Source organism: Lissotriton helveticus, chromosome 2_1, assembly GCF_964261635.1.
Source record: "Lissotriton helveticus chromosome 2_1, aLisHel1.1, whole genome shotgun sequence".
Taxonomy (NCBI): domain Eukaryota; kingdom Metazoa; phylum Chordata; class Amphibia; order Caudata; family Salamandridae; genus Lissotriton; species Lissotriton helveticus.
Genome location: NC_136059.1, coordinates 483,761,943 through 483,777,570, shown reverse-complemented (window position 1 = coordinate 483,777,570; position 15,628 = coordinate 483,761,943).

Here is a 15,628-nt window from a genome sequence, read left to right as displayed (position 1 = left end):
CCATGGCGCAAGGATTGGCAGATGCGTCAGAAATTCTGACGCATCTGTTGGGGCAAAAGTCATGCATTGCTGGAGTGGTGTCGCAAGCACAACGCAACCACAGCAATGCATTTTGAGGCCTATTCCCACTACACTGTGTCACTCCTTACGACTGCTTCAAGCAGGCTTAAGGTTTTGACGCAGTGGTGTCCTAGAAGTGACGCAGTGAAATCTTGTAGATTTCACTGCATCACTTTTACAAGGCTTTCATGCAAGGGAACTCCCACCCTGCATACATTATACCTGATGCAGATATAATGTGACGCAGGGCTTTTCAATGTGACGTATCTCTCTAGATGCGTCACGTTGTAAAGTGGGTGCATTTTTTATGCCACTGCTGCATCACAAAAGTGATGCAATGGTGACGCAAAAGTGTTGTAAGGGGCTTGTGAATCTTCCCCATAGTGCTCAGCCAACACTTAACATCCAAGTGTAGCTATCAATCATGATGTACAGAATTCTTCCTCTTTTACATAAGGCAATTTGATTGCAAGAGTTGGTTATGAGTCGAAGAACTGATGCGAGCACCTCACAGGGCAAAGTTATTCTCCAAACACTGCTGTGGACTGGCACACACCCACCTCCCATGGAGCTGCTGCGTGACATGTAGGCGACAAGGCTATGCACACCTCAATACACCAGCAATGATTTCCAAGGACGTTGACTTAATGACATCCGGGTGCTCTTTGAAGTGCTTGGTGTCTGCTGGGTTGTCGTCACATTGTCGCCGTACTTCACTGACTAGAGTTTTCCACTACTAGAGGGGAAGTGGCAAGCTACCAGAGATGCTGAAGAAAACAGCACATTTAAGCAGGTTGAAATACTGCTGCAACCCCCTGTGCACCAGACTCGTGGAGATGATTAAAAGAGGCAACAACGAGAGATAGCCCCTAGCCCACTAACTCACGCAACCCAGTCTAAGCAAATCCAAACTTCAGGGCTTATTTATGAGCCCTTGCATCACTTTTGCACTCCTGGTGTGTCACTTTTTGTGACGCACCAGCAAGGTAAAAAATGTGCCTTGTTGCACTTGCATCATATTTACAAAGTGACATATCTAGGTAGATGCATCACTTTGTAAACCCCTGCGACACAGTATACCTGCACCAGATATAATGTATGCAGGGTGGGCGTTCTGATGCAAGTAAGCCTCGTAGAAGTGATGCAGTGAAATCTATGCGATTTCACAGCATCACTTATAGGATGCAAATGCGTCAATATCTTACGCCTGCCTCACAGCAGGCATAAGACTTACTCTGGCACATTGGAAATGGGACTTGCCCATGTGAAATGACCCATTGATGGAGTTGCGTCACTTTAGTGACACACTCTCGCAATGCGTCATTTTTGCTCCTACAGATACGTCAGAAATACTGATGTATCTGTAACTTCTTGCGACATGATGCATCATACTGTAAATATGACACATCCAGCATGTCGCAAGGAGGATGCAATGTAAAGTGACGCATCGCTGTTTTCACACATCAATACATCACTTTTCATGCATGCATGTGTTTTCTTTGCTTTAACTAAATCACGCAGAGTAAATGTCACCAGATAAATCATTGTTTCTAAATCTCAGCCACCACATAGGCCATAATGCGACACCCTTGCCACAATAGTCCACAATCATTGATAGTACAAACAGTGTCACACTCCGCTTAAGAGTTTTAAGCTAATCAAATAAGTGCCACCATATAAATATTGTTATGTGCTCTTACGGCACATTGTAGCCACGCATGGTTATTTATTAGACAGCCAACATGCATGCCCAGACCATGCCACATGCATGATGCCTTCATTTTATAGCCGTGCCACCACTTGCATAGCAACCCTACGCATGGAGGAGCGCAGAAACGTAAGACATGCATGAAAGAAACAACTTGCCTATAAATATGTATGTCGATCTGTGCCTTTCCTTTTCAGATACTCAACGCAAAGGATCTGTAAGTAACAAGATCCCACTACACTCACAGCACACTTTAGGGTGTGCGTTGATATATACACCCAGAGTGGCCTCCCAGTTTTTGTCAACACTCACCTTTATGGTCCTGAAGAAAGCCTCACGAATATCGCAGAACGCTGAAACTAGTAGACCTACACTCTCTAGGGATATTGGGGCACATTTTTACCTCACCTGTATGCCAACAATGTTTTTACTCATGTCCTAGGATCCTTCTATTAAATCGTTTATAAGGGCATTTCCTAGAGACATTTTTATCATTTATTCACACTTCACATAGCGCTTCACTTTCCACCAGAACCCGCTCCGCTGTAAATCAGGTTTGAAGCACAGCTGGATTGCACTCGGCAATCCAGCTGGACCCTGATGATGAAGCATGCCACCTACTAGGTAGGTGGGTGAGGGGTGTTCTAAAACAACCACTGGTTGCCTGCGTTCCTCCATTAGAATGTTGGTCACCAACAAAGACCATAACCCGTTAAGGACTTGTCCAGGTTGTGTATATATCTCAAAATATTTATATATTGCCTTTCTTAAAATTAGGGGGGAACCTCACATTTTGTTATTCCCCTTACCACCCCTAAACCCTAAAAACACCTTTACCACCAAATTCTCCTACCCATCTCTAAACCCTAAAAATACCTTTATCTCCCAATACCCATGCCCACACCTAAACTCTTAAAACACCCTTACCACCCTAGAACCCTATAGCCCTACCCACCCATTGACCCTAAAAACACCCTTATCACCCAATAATCTTACAGAACCCTAAAAACACCCTTAGCACCTATGCATCTCTTAACCCTAAAATCACCCTTACCACCCAATACCCTTACCCACCCCTAAACCCTAAAAACACCCTTACCACCCTGTGCCCGTACCAACCCTACAAAACCCTTTACCACTCAATTCTGTTATGTTCCCGGGTTAGTCCCATATAGCGAAGCTGCCTGTTTCTTACATTTGGCACTTTTTCACAATAACTTTTCTGCAGTGAACTTTTGCACATGTTTTCATGCAAAACAATGTTGGATTAGTGTCTCTGAAATCACTTTATTTACATATCTAGCTTTGCACAACAATATCATGATGCCTCGAACATCATCTACAAGGCCTCTTTATGCACTATGTACAAATGTCAGTCTATCTTCATCCACGGACGATAGAGCTATCTACATATCCATAACATCGCTAACCTACAACGTACATCACCAGGCTGCTTTCTATTATAAATAATGAGCATCCCGATAGATTAGCAGAGGAGGCATTTTAGCTGGCAATGTGAGACTTCACCACGCAGCGGTCTGACATCTTGTGAGAGGTGTCCAGTTTGTGACCAAGACAGGGTCCTTCATTTTCTCCCACCGGGTAATGAGTTTTAATTGTCCCTACGGGAGATTCTTGGGTCTATACCTACACATACTCGAGGTACACTTAGAGTAGGGTTTTGCATAGTAGGAGTACACCTGATTACTGACTTGTTTAGATATGCCTGCATATATACACTGTTTTAGCACGATGGTAGAGCTGTACCTGCTATTTACTCTTAGTCTTTTGATGCTTGAAATCACTTTCATGTGCTTCTGTTTACTGATTGCCACAGCACAAGTATATTGAAAACGTCCCACTGTGTATTCTGTATATTGCTCTGAGTACAAGTAAGCCTGAGTGACTGAGCGAAAGGTTCTGATCTGTTTCCATGATCCCTGTGGGGTCAGGGTCATCCTGTTCAGTGGTTGCCAGAACCCATTCGCTCTCTGGTAAGGTTAGGGGGGCTTACAGTGGCACTGTGAGCTAGCTGGTCTCTAGGCCAACATATCCTGCGGGGGGGTTCAGAATCGGTCTAGGCACCTCATTAAAAGTTTATGTTGTCCAAACAAACACGCAGGTCCTGCGGATTAGTGGGAACTACACAAAAATACACTAAACCACCCCTAAAAACACTCTTACCACCCAACACCCTTACCCATCCCTAAACCCTAAATTTTTCCCTATCTATCTATCTATCTATCTATCTATCTATCTATCTATCTATCTATCTATCTGAATGATTATTTATAATGAATGAATGATTATTTATAATGCGCGAACTTAACCCGAAGGCATCAAGGCGCAGACTAGAACATAAACTATAACTGGACAATTTACAGATACAGAAAACTGACATCTATCTATCTATCATCGGAAGAGTGTTTTTTGGTTTACCACCAAGCGAGGGCCGAGAAAAAGTGAGGGTTCTTAAATGCGTTTTCACATGCAAATTCCCATAGGGATTTTATACAAGACTACAGTCCAAACTGCTGAATGGAATTGCACCAAATTTGGCATCAAGGTAGGTGTTGGTTAAATAAGAAACCTTTTTGTGCATTGGTGCAAATTTGTTCAGTAGTTTGGGAGATATTAAGGGCAAAACTAATTTAGATATCTAGAGGCACAAAGGCTCCGTGAACCCTCCAGATCTCGTGCTGAGATCTGATTGGCTATAAACACTTCAACCAGGAAGTGTTGGCAGCCAACTTGGGACTAGGTTTCAACTGAGTCCAGAAAAAGCATTTTAAAAAAGAAAAGGGTGCAGGGTAGAAATACACTGACCCCCTAACTGTAGTCCCCCTGTGACCTCTACAGGGCCAAAAAACACTTTTAAAAATAATATTTGGCCCTGGGAATGTGACAGAGCCACAAATTGGCAGCAGTTTTTTTTTAAAAAAACAAGCGTGGTCTCCAGGTTTTGTTAGCATTATAGCCCTCGTGTGGGCCAGGTCCAGAGGGCATGCAGGCTCTTTTTGGAGAAAAAAAAGGAGGGGGTACATGGAGCCCCCTCCTCTGGCTTAGCTATGCCCAAGGGACCACCACCTCCCTGGGGCTTAATTTTAATAATGTGTAGGGCTGCTCTGACTCCCCTGAGCCTCGGGGACCACCACCTTCCCAGGGCTATAAATAAATTGACTTGTGGGGGACCATGAGACTCACACACAAGTCCCGGGGACCACCTCCTCCCTGGGGCTAAATACAGAGAAATAGTGGGGCCTAGTGGTCCCCCTGAGACCTAGTGACCACCACCATTCCAGGGCTACAAACAAATTGACTAGGGAGGGCCGAGCAGACCCCGTGGACCCCAGTGACCACCACCTCTCCGGGTCTAAGTTAATTATGGAGCAGGATGCATGAACTCCAGTTTCCCTGGGATCACCAACACCCCGGGGTTTTCTAGTTTTTTCTAAAATAGGAGGGTGCAGTGTGGCCCCCCTCCTGGGTTGTTCTTGGCCCCAGGGACCACTACCCCCTGGTGTGGCCTGCACAAACAGAAGGAGGAGGCCGCGCGACTGCCCTCCTGGAGCCATACATGGCACTGGGGACCACCACCCCCAGGGCCGGCTAGTACTATTTCCAGGGGTGCCCATCCCCAGGGCACAGGTGTTTGCTTTTGATTGGCGGGAGCTTTGACAGCTCCTGCCAAGCAAAAGCAAACATTCTGGTTCCAGCGGGTAGGAGCTGTCAAAAGAGCTCCCGCCCACTGGAATCAGTCATTTCATCTCTTTCCCTTTCCGCAGAAATGGGGCCAGAGAAAGAGATTCAATGATTGCTCCTGCACAGGGAGAGCTGCCTTTCCAGCAACAAGATGAAAGAGCAACGAGCAGAAAGAGGCAAAATAAAGGTCAGCAACAAGCAAAACGAGGAAAAATAAAGATGAGAAACAAGCAGAAAGAGGCAGAATAAAGGTCAGCAATGTGTAGAAAGAGGCAAAATAAACATGTGAAACAAGCAGAAAGAGGCAAAATAATGATCAGCAACAAGCAGAAAGAGACAACATAAAGGTGAGAAACAAGCAGAAAAGGGCAGAATAAAGGTCAGAAATGATCAGAAAGAGGCAGAATAAAGTTAGTTCGGAAACAAGCAGAAAGAGGCAAAATAAAGGTAAGAAATGAGCATAAAGAGGCAAAATAAAGGTCATCAATGGGCAAAAAGATGCAAAATAAAGGTCAGAAACAAGCAGCAAGAGGCAAAATGAAGGTAAGAAATGAGCAGAAAGAGGCAGAATAAAGGTCGGCAATGATAAAAAAGAGGCAAAATACAGGTGAGAAGCGAGCAGAAAGTGGTAAAATAAAGGTCAGGAACAAGCAGAAAGAGGAAAAATAAAGGAGAGAAACGAGAAGAAAGAAGCAGAATAAAGGTCAGAAGCAATCAGAAAGAGGCAGAATAAAGGTGAGAAATGACCAGAAAGAGGCAACATTAAGGTCAGCATGAGTAGTTAGAGGCAAAATAAAGGTAAGAAACGAGCAGAAAGTGGCAGAATAAACGTTAGAAATGAGCAGAAAGAGGCACTATATAGGTCAGAAGGGAGCAGAAGGATCAGATGGAAGCAAAAAAGGGCAGAATAGAGGTCAGAAACCAGCGTTCAGAAACCAGCAGAAAGAGGCAAACGAATGGGCAGGATGAGCAGGATGAGCAGAAAAAGGTAAAAAAGATCAACAATGATCCGTAAGAGGCAGAATGAAGGTCAGGATTGAGCAGAAAGAGGCTAAATAAAGGGCAGAGTGAGTAGAAAGAGGCAAAATAGAGGGCAGGAGAGAGGAGAGAAGAGACAGAAAAATTACCAGAGAACGAGAGGAAGAGGCACAAAACCAAAGGCAGCTGTGGGTAGTGGTCTGCAGGTAAGCTGGACAGTATGACTATCACAGGGAGAGCTGGCACGAGGATCTTCTCCCATGTTCCCCCTATATTTTTTTATGCACACATACTGACAGATCCACTCATAAACTCACACACCCACTCCTACACTCACACACCCACTCGCAGACCCACTCAGAGATGCATGCACACACTGACCGATGCACTCAGATATTCATGCACCCACTCACAGATTCATTCAACCACTAAGTCACCTACTCACAGACCCACTGAGAGACTCACACACACTCACAGTTCAATTGAGAGACTCATTCACACATCCAATCACACACTTACGCATCCACTCACAGACCCACTCAGAGACTCACACACCCACTCACAGACCCAGAGACAATAACGCACCCACTCAAACTTGTACTCAGACACTCACATAGCTATTCACAGACAAACTCAGAGACTCTTGTATACTCTCACAGACCTACTCAGACACTCATCTACCCACTCACAGACCCATTCAGACACTCATCTTCCCATTCACATACCCACTCAGAGACTCATGCACCCACTCACAGATCCACTCAGAAAGTCACACACCCACTGACTGACTCATTTAGACACTCACTCACCCACTTACAGATCCCTTCAGAGACTTAAACAACCACTTACAGATCCACTCAGTCACCCACACACCCACTCACTCACCCACTCAGAGACTAATCTATCCACTCACAGACCTTCAAAGACACTCATGCACCCACTCACAGACCCAGTCAGAGACAAAGGCACTGATTCATAAACCCACTCCGACACTAGCGCATCTAGTCATAGACCCACTCAATCAATCAATCAATCAATCAATAATCTGTAAAGCGCACTACATACCCGCAAGGCTCTCAAGGAGCTTGGGGGTGGGGGGGGGTGCTACTGATCGAACAACCAGGTCTTGAGTATCCTCCTGAAGGTCAGCAGGTCTTGGGTCTGTCGTAGGCTCAGTGGGAGGGTGTTTCATGTCTTGGCGGTGAGGTAGGAGAAGGATCTCCTGCCGGTGGTTGTTCTTCGGATGCGCGGGACAGTGGCGAGTGAGAGGTCAGTGGAGTGTTGCTGGCAGTTGGGGATGTAGAAGGAGAGCCGTCTGTTGAGGTAGGCTGGGCCGGCCTTGTGGAGTGCTTTGTGTGCGTGGATGAAGAGCTTGAAGGATATCCTCTTGTTGACCGGGAGCCAGTGCAGGTTTCTCAAGTGGGGGTGATGTGGCTGTGTCGTGGTACGTCGAGGATCAGTCATGCCGAGGCGTTTTGGATGCGTTGTAGTCATTTGATGAGCTTGATTGGGGCTCCCGCGTAGAGGGCGTTTCCGTAGTCAAGTCTGCTGCTGATGAGGGCCTGGGTGACTGTCTTTCTTGTATCTGTCGGGATGCATCTGTAGATCTTGCGGAGGGTGTTGAAGCAGGAGAAGGAGACGGCTTTGACTTGCTTGGTCATTGAGAGCGTTGAGTCGAGGATGATTCCCAGGTTGGGTGTGTGGTCGGTGGGTGTCGGGGCTGCCCCCTGTGCCGTCGGCCACCAGGAGTCGTCCCAGGCTGAAGGGTTGGAGCCGAGGATGAGGACCTCTGTCTTGTCCGAGTTCAGCTTCAGACAGCTGATCTTCATCCAGTCGCCAAAGGCCTTCATTCCTTCGTGGAGGTTGGCTTTGGCGATGATGGGGTCCTTGGTGAGGGAGAGGATCATTTGAGTGTCATCGGCGTAGGAGATTATGTTGAGGTTGTGCTGTCGGGCGACGTGTGCGAGCGGGGCCATGTAAATGTTGAAAAGTGTCGGGCTGAGGGAGGATGAGGGAGAGTGATTCCTGCACTCATTCACAGACCTACTCAGAGACTCATGCACTCACTCACAGACAACTCAGAGACTCACGTACTCATTCATAGACCCACTCACTAACACACTCATAGACCCACTTAGACACTCATGCACCCACTCACAGACCACACACCCACTCACAGACCTACTCAGACACTCACTGTCAAAGGTTAGTGATTACATTTAGGAAGTACAATTCAAAAAACCTTAGAAATTCACTTTAACACCTTGACCGCGGCGCCAAAGCCGCGCCCTGTGCTGGACATTCCAGAACAGGGCGCGGTCGTGACGGAACCGTTCCGTCATCAGCACAGCTCAGCCGTGACTGATGACGGAACCGTTCCGTCACCAGCATGGAAGGGGTTAAAAAACCAAAAGGTTACAGGCATGTTATAGTTAGGAAGCAACAATTAAAAAAAACATTAAAAAGTCACAGAAAAAACAAAGATTACATGGCGGTTATATTGCAGAACTAGAATTAAAAAACCTTAGAAATTCACTATAAAAACAAAGGTTATAGGGACTTTGTAGTGAGGCTCAGATTTTACTCGTACAAAACCAGGGAAATGTAGCAGTTATAGTTAGCTGAGCTAACTATAACTTATGGCCCCTTTAATGCACTGCTTATGGCCTCACATATTACATCACTGATGACATGGACAGTGACATCACTGATGACATCACCGATGATATCACAGATAACTTTACTGATGGCGTTATCCACAAAATAACTCACAACCCACTCACATCTCTACACAACCTCTCATAGACGCACTCACATGCCCACACAACCACTCACAAACCCATTCACAGAGCCATACCAGTACTCACATAACCACTCACTTACTCATACAGCCACTCACACAGCAACTCACTCACTCATACCGCTAATCACACACCCATTTATTTACCCATAGAGCCACTCATCCACCCATACAGTCTCCCAACATAGCCACTCACCCACCCATACAAGCACTCACACACACCTACACAGCCACTTACATATGCATTTACACATCCATACAAGCACTCTCATACACGCTCACTGTCCCATGCAGCCATTCACACAGACACTCAGTCTCCAATTCAGACACTCACACATCAATTCACTTAACCAAACACCCACTCACTCACCCATAAAGTCATTTACACATCCATTCACTCACTCATACAGCCATTCAGACACCCACTCACTCTCCCATACAGTCACTCACAAATCCACTCACCCACCCATACAGCCACTCACACAGCCACTCAGTCACACAGCCACTCACATAATGGATGTAAGAAGTGGTATCACTCATTAGTAGTGCACCTAGTATACTAATCTAACTTTTGTAGTAGGTTAGTATATATCTGTAAAACTCATAAACTCTCAGAAAACAAACACTTACTCTCACTGGATGATGTCATCAGTGATGTCATTTGAGATGTAATCAATGATGTCATTGACCATGTCATGAGTGATGTAATATGTGAGGTCATAAGCAGTGCATTGTGGGGGCATGAGTTATGGTTAGCTCAGCTAACTATAACTGCTATATATATATATATATATATATATATATATATATATATATATATATATATATATATATATATATATATATATACACACATATATATATTCACTGAAAAAACCATAGGTTATAGACCATATATAGTTAGGAATTAGCATTTACAAAACCTTGAAAATTCACTGAAAAAACCATAGGTTATAGACCATATATCGTTAGGAATTAGCATTTACAAAACCTTATTTTACTCACACAAAACCATTGAAATTCCATATATAGTTAGTTGCACTAACTATATATCGCGCACCCGCAATCCACTGCTGATGATGTCACATATTACATCATTCATGACATGGTCAGTGACATCACTGATGACATCACTGATGACATCTCAAATGACAGCAATGTGTATGTACATAAGCGGCGTCCATTTGTGTTCACAGTACCCCTTGTTGATTGTTTGAATCGAGCATTGAATTGTTCGAAGTTGGTTCTCTTAAGGATCTTCTCTGCCTGCAAACGAGGAAGAATAGGAATATTCTCTCTCCCTTTGCAGATAGTGAAGGGTAGGTAACGCAAACCTTTAACACGTCGTGCCTATTTCGTTCCTCATTGATTGATTGTTTGCCCAAACATTGACTGTTTGGGAATTGGTTCTTTTTGGAGGTATTCCCTGTTTGCAAATATACGTAGGAAAATCTTTGCAAGTAGTGAAAGGGTAGGTAATGCGGACCTTTCTCCCCCGTTGTAATCTGTCATGCCTATCTACTCCCCACTGATTGATGCACCTGTTTCACCCGGACCATTTACTAGAGATACGTCATCTGGCCCGACCAGAGAGCACCCCTAGTGAAAAGGACATATGCAATAATAACGAAGTGATCACTGTATCCTGTTAACAGAAACTTTAGCATGAAACAACCTGGAAAGAAAAGAATAGGAAAACGAAAATCAGTAGGCCACTGAGGAACTTTTTATTAAATAACAAACAAAGAAACGATAACAATACGTAATGATAAAACCTATTATTGTCCTAGAAACAAGAAACGTTAGAAGTAAGCCTGTAATAAGAAACCTGAAAACATCGCCCCTCACTGCCCCAAAACCTGTCTGTCCCACCGCCTGCCACGGCCAAATAACGGCAAACTGGGAAAGATAGAAGTCAGCAGACATCCGCCCCATTCTAGAAACTTCCAAAGGGCAACAGGTTTTCGGCTACGCCCAGCCGGAAGCAACACATATAAGACGGGTCCTGCTGCACGCCTCGGCCAGGAGATCATCACGTAGGGTGTAGCCGGAGGAGAGGCCGAGGCCAGCGGGACCCGGCCAGGGGGATTGACAACGCTGGAGAGTTGCAGGGGGGGGAATGTCCGTGTCCTCGACCCTCCCCTCTCTCTCCCAGTCCGGACGCGGTGGCCCTTGACAGTTGCAGGTAGTCCCGCCACATTCTCTACCGGTCCGGCCACCAACGGCCGGGGCCGATGGGATCCGGCTGCAGCCGATAAACCAAGGAACCTGTTCATGGGGCCAGAGCAAGGGGCGTCCGGCCGACATCCACCGGAAGCCCGGCCCGAAGACGGACGGGACATTTCTTCTTTCTTCAATAATGGCTTTGACAACACTGGGGGGGATGTCTTGCACATGCCTCCGACCCCCCCCCTCGTCCTCATCGCCTGGTCCGGCCATAACAAATCTCAAGCGAGACGCCGTGGGGTGCACTGGGAGGGAGAGACGGTGCGAACAGGCCTCTCCCGCCTCCCCAGTGGAGGCTTCCCACCTGCACCCTCAGCGCTCCAGGCGCCCGGAAAAGGGTTCTTCCACTGTGGCGATGCTGCAACGTCTCGCCCGGCAGGGTGGAGCCCGTCCGCTCATTTGACCCCGCGATCGCCAGTAGCTACCGAACTCTCAAAATGGCGGTCGACCTGGCAAGAGCGGGCCCAGCATAAAGAAATGGCCCGGTCACTGGTTGACTCCACCACCGTAGTCCTCCACGACCTTGAAGATTCTAGAGGAGCCGCGGGAGTCTCCGACCCCCGCAGACACCCCCGATGGGGAATGACTGCCATGATCGCCCGTGGAGTGACGAAACTGTATCCGCGGGACGTCGGCGCTCCCATGCTGGCGCCAGCCTCACTTTGAATGACTAGAATCCTGCAGACCTCAGTTCCGGTGAAAGCACACTGTGACCTGGTAGGAAAAATTGTTGCACCCCCTCCCCTTTTTGACTGATAGTTCAAACCACCGATCCTTTCCTTTGCCCTTTTACCAGAACTTTGGACTGCCTCCCCCTCTTTTACATTTTCTAGAGAAAACAAAACATTAACCACTACATTAGCATAGCAGTTGACACCAGAACTGTTTTCAAATTGAAAACCAACAACATCTTCAACAGAATCCTTTTTGTTTCTGCTGTGACCCTGCTACAGCACAGGCATTGTCCCCAGCAGTAATTCTGCAATGCCGGTAAGTATAGCTGTGGTGCCTACTGGACTCACTCACCCCCGCGGCGCCCCACGCCGTTATTTGCTGGGAGGCAACTTACTAGACATCACCTTCGTGACATCCAGATTTCAGCGCTTTCTGCTGCCTTGGAACTATTCGCACAACAGACCGCTACTGACAATCCACCCCCCGGGACGCCCCACGCCGGATACCCAAATCAGTGCGGCACCCAGGCAACATCTTCTGAATTTTCATAATTTGAAAGAACTAGTAACATGTCCTCATCAGGAATTTCCTCATGAAAAGTCTGCAATGATGATTCTTGTAACTCTATGGTCTCCAAACATTCGATAAATTCGCCATCAAGAGATTGATCAAAAAAATCATTCAAGTCATCTCCTCCTTGTGAGAATATTTCATTATTGGTGCTGTCAATTTCAATAAATGTATTGGATAATTCAAAAGAAATTGCCACGGTCTCTTCGTTGTTTAAATGTTTTTACTGTTTTTGTTTTGTTGTATATATTTATAAGTTATTAAAGTTTTATAATCCTACTACTTTGTTGGAGTGCTATATATTTTTAATGTGACACATAAATGTAAAAACTTTGATGTACAAAGAGTCATCCCTGGAATCTTCCGCTTCAGGCTCGGTCCCCTCCCCAATCACAATACAGGATGGTTTTCAGATAGTAGGAACACGTGTGGTGTGACGGATCTCATCGGGTGTGGGCCTTGATCTACTATAACTCCTTTGAAGAGGGGTGATTCTTTACAGCTGGGGCCATAAACTACATCTGCAGGGCTAGCTGATAGCCTGGACAATCGGACACAGAGGAAGAGGAGTGTCAGAGGGTGCGGTAGTGAATAGGGCGAAAGGGAGGTGTCGGGCGGGCACAGAGTGTGATTCTCAGGGAAGAGCAGCGCAGATGGGGGGAGGTTTATTGCCCATGCATAAGACAGAGAGCGGGGGTGACCAGTGCCTGGGGAAGATGCTTGCGAGGGTGGGGAGCCATGCTACGAATCGACAGTGTGCAGAGAGTGGGTCTGGTCAAGGCATCTAAAATGGCTGACGTGCACGACAAAAGTGTGGCATTTCAAAAAAGGCAAGATGGCGCAAACAATGTTTTTCAACACTTCCTCATTTCCTTCGAATCGAACGTTAACAGACGTTGGTGCATATTACCAAAATTAAGCGATATTTATCGCTAACGATGCTTACCAACGAATTTTTTACCGCTAAGCATCGTCAGAAATTATCGAAGATAAACCTTGCTATTATCAAGGTTTATCGCAAATGCGATAAAAAACGGCCGCAATGCATGAATATCGCTAAAAAGTCAGCGATATTCATGCATTACCGAGCTAATGCTCTTAGCCATGTTATCCACCTCCCATTGGATAACATGGCTAAGAACTGCTCAGGGCAGGTGTTAGTTTTTGGAGATATTCGCGCTTAGCGCGAATATCTCCAAAAGTTGGTAATAGGAGATAGATATCTTGCATGTTGTAATGCAATTTATTGTGGTATATGGAACTCATACCATAATCTCTCAGGAAAGCAGAAACTGATCCTTTTGGGACCGCCTGAGAAGGCCTAGGGGGTGAGGGGTACTCTACTTTGCCCCCTTTTCACGTTCCGAACTATTTTATTTTACTCTCTTCTGTAATTACACAAAATAGCAGCGATAAGATGCATCAGAGACACACAGTGAGAGAAAGGAGGCCGGAGATGAAGAAGAGATGTCAAATACACATTGGAGATAATATAGTGGGAGAAGGGAAGTAAATATGAGTAAACTTACCATGTAACATAAAAATGTTGCACTCTATACTATAAGTCTCATTTTATACTACAATCACTTCGCTACAACCTCATAAATTAAAAATAAAAATGAATAATGTCTCAAACAATTTTTGATTTCTAAATATAAATTTATTCTTCTGAATTTTCTAAATTTGAAAGAACTAGTAACATGTCCTCATCAGGAATTTCCTCTTCAATCATCTCATCTGGAATCTCCTCATTAAAAGTCTGCAATGATGATTCTTGTAACTCTATGGTCTCCAAACATTCGATAAATTCGCCATCAACAGATTGATCAAAAAAATCATTCAAGTCATCTCCTCCTTGTGACAATATTTCATTATTGGTGCTGTCAATTTCAATCAATGTAGTGGATAATTCAAAAGAAATTGCCACGGTCTCTTCATTGTGAGCCATTTTATTTTGAAATTGCTTGCTGTAAATTGCAGAAAAAAATAATCACTTTCATTTATCGTTTTTAGTAATACATAATATAAAACTAACTTTATCAAGTATTTAGTATAACAGAAGGACTGCAAATAAATAACAGAAAACATTTTTCAAATTATCTTCAAGTGTACAACATAGTTCCCCTTACAAATTAACAACTCACCTTTTTAAAAGTAGGAGAAGTGTTAGTACTGTGTAAATCAAACACCAGAAATTGACCACCAAAAATTCCTCACAAATGTACCTCAGACAGTAGTATCACAAAATGGCTGTGGTTTCCTCTCATTTGAGATATATACATAACCAATTAACTTTCATCACACACAAATACAAAACCAAAGTAACATTTTAATTGGTTCTAAATTTCAACACTTTCAAATGTGTTTTCCCCATGCAATTATCCATAGGACATTTAGATACGTCTACAGCCTGAATGGCTGAACGGAATTACACCAAACTTGGCAAAATGGTACATCAAACGTAAGAGGTCAGGGAGGATCTACTATGCCCCCTTATGGTCATTTGCCCCTTCGCTTTGGCCTCCTCTTGTCTCTCGATCCTACCGAGAGACAAGATGGCGGCCGCTACGGACTGTTTGGAATGTTTACAGACGCCGGAGAACCAATCAGCTTCGCAAAGCTCCGTAACGCGAAAAGTACGCGAAGCGGAGCGCTGTTACAGATATATATCTTTTTTTGAACGTTAATTTCTCAAAATCCACTGGAGCACATATATTGAGACCTAGCAAAGGCACATCGGGCTACCAGTCCCTAATATTTTGCCAAGTTTCGTGCAAATCCATTCAGCCGTTCGATTATTATTATTATTTTTTTTTTTTGCCCCGCGGGGCCCTTTTAAAACCTCCACATCAAACCTAGGGGGTCAGCGAGGATCTACTATGCCCCCTTATGGTCATTTGCCCCTTCGC